Source organism: Penaeus monodon, chromosome 18 (genome assembly GCF_015228065.2).
Source record: "Penaeus monodon isolate SGIC_2016 chromosome 18, NSTDA_Pmon_1, whole genome shotgun sequence".
Lineage (NCBI taxonomy): Eukaryota > Metazoa > Arthropoda > Malacostraca > Decapoda > Penaeidae > Penaeus > Penaeus monodon.
In genome coordinates this window covers 36,763,329-36,765,828 of record NC_051403.1, presented here as the reverse complement: position 1 = coordinate 36,765,828, position 2,500 = coordinate 36,763,329, and the positions used below count along the sequence as shown (strand labels likewise).

The 2,500-nt window shown below is 41.4% G+C and overlaps 1 pseudogene; it reads right to left on the bottom strand.

Annotated features, from left to right (window-relative positions):
- LOC119584741 overlaps nucleotides 1-2,460 on the bottom strand; it is an 8,590-nt pseudogene extending 6,130 nt beyond the window's left edge.
- Between the last annotated feature and the right edge of the window lie 40 nt (nucleotides 2,461-2,500).

Sequence of the window (2,500 nt, the reverse complement as noted above, 5' to 3'; positions counted from 1 at the left end):
CTCTCTCTATAATATATATATATATATATATATATATATATATATATTATATATATATATCTTTCTATCTTTCTGTATAGCTATTTATCTATCTATTACCACTATATGCGTTGCCAGATTAGCATAGGTCTCAATCATTCCTCATATCCTGTATAATTATATTTGTCGTTGTTATTATCATTATCATTATTGTTATTATATATGTATGTATGTGTACATACATACATTCGTACTCACTTCTAGAGCATCACAACATGAAAACTACAATTAAGTATCATGCTGTGACCACGGCGGCTCAGACATGAACCTACCGTTAAAAGAAGAAGAATGTGTACACACACACACACACACACACACACACACACACACACACACACACACACACACACACACACACACACACACACACACACACACGACACACACACACACACACACACACACACACACACACACACACAACACACACACACACACACACACACACACACACACACACACGACTGCTCCAAGCCAAGTGTGGAATCACACGCTGTCCTATTCCTTTATTTTTGTGGGTCAAATCTGGAGTTACTGCTTCATTGCAATCCGTACGCTTATTGTGGCTAATACATATAACGGTTGTATTCTTAGTCCAATAGACTGCCTTGACGCGCACATTTTCTATATATATTATTTTTACCTGTCTACATATCTATCTATCTATCTGTCTGTCTATCTACCTATCTATCTATCTACATATATATATCATCATCATCAATAACGGTATGCTCATGTTTGAGCAGCCGTGGACCTCTCCACCATCCTTCGCCAATCAACTCGATCCTGCGCCTTTCTTTCCACTTGTACCATCGACAGCCCGCAAATATCTTTGATGTTGCCGCTCAGTCTTGTCTTCGGTTTGCCTCTTCCTCTCTTTCCTATCACCATCCCTGTCAGCAAGTTTTTCTCAATACATTTACTTCTCATCACATGACCAGTAAACTTTAATTTCCTTTTGTAGGTGCTTGGAACATCAGGTCCTTGCGGCAGGATGAGCGGTTACCTCTGCTATCGAGGGAATTAGAGCAATTGGAAGTTGAGGTGGCCGCCCTCTCGGAGGTGAGAAGACTTGGCCGCGATCAGTGTGAGTGGGTACACCTACTACTGGTCGGGCCGCAGCGAGGGTCATCACCTCCAGGGAGTAGCCATAGCCATCTCCAGCTGACTTCAACCCTCGGTAGTTGAGGTGACACCGGTTGATGAGAGAGAGAGAGAGAGAGAGAGAGAAGAGAGAGAAAGAGAGAGAGAGAGAGACCAAGAGGGACAAAGAAAGAAAGAGAGAGAGAGAGAGAGATAGAGAGAGAGATAGAGAGAGAGAGAGAGAGAGAGAGGGAGAGAGAGAGACCAAGACAGAAAGTAATTATTATTACTGTTATTAACAATAATGATAATAATAATAGTGATAGAAATGATGATAATAATAATGATGATAATAATGATAATGATAATAGTTAAAAAATATATATATTATTATTATTAATGATAATAATTATAATAATGCTAATAATAATAATATTGAGGATAATACTATGAATGATTATAAGAATAAGAATAAGAATAGGAGTAAATATAAGAATAAGAATAATGATAACAATGATAATAAAAAAAAATAAAGAGAGAGAGATGTTAAGATGTTGAGGTTAAATCGAGAGAGAGAGAGAGAGAGAGAGAGAGAGAGAGAGAGAGAGAGAGAGAGAGAGAGAGAGATGGGGAAGGAGGGGGAGGGAATACTGTTCTGCGGCAGAAGTATATCATATATAAGGACGATTGCTTGGTGACGGTGATGTACTGCTTCTAGTACTGCGTCCTGGTGACGTACTGAGGCACCGTCTGGGTCATGTACTCAGGCAGCATCTGCTTTCGGGTGACGTTCTGTGGCACCTGCTGCGTTTGCGTAACGTAGCGCGGCTGGTACTGCAACGGGAATGGCTGATGTTACACTACGAGCTTCTATTCGGAGGTGAAGGGCACTAGTATTGGGCCTTTTAAGACAACATGAAGTAGTGTGAGAGCTTACCTGGGTCTGGTACTGGCGTCTGAGTCTGGTAATGGGTTGTGGTTACGTACAACGGCACGGTCTCCGTCCGGGTCACGTACTGGATTTCAGGCTGGCACTTCTGGGGGCGAGAACACAGGAGATTTAGCTCCTTTTCTGACTTCAGAAAGTGTATTCGGGAAATGTCGATTAATGACATTCAAACATTTACAAAGGCGTCACTCACAGGGGCCTGATAGCCGTACTGGGCCTCAGGAGCCACCATCAAGAGCGCCGTCAGGAAGGAGCTGGGGAAAAAGGTATACTGTGTTATTTAAAGCCGAATATGAAATGCCCTCGGAATGTCTCACTTCTAATAACAGGAAGAAGTGGCCTCTTTCTTCCGTAGTAAAGAAACGTAAAATAAAAACTCACAAATGCATCTTAAAGTAGTGTTCCTTAGGGAGTTAGCAAGTAACTGTG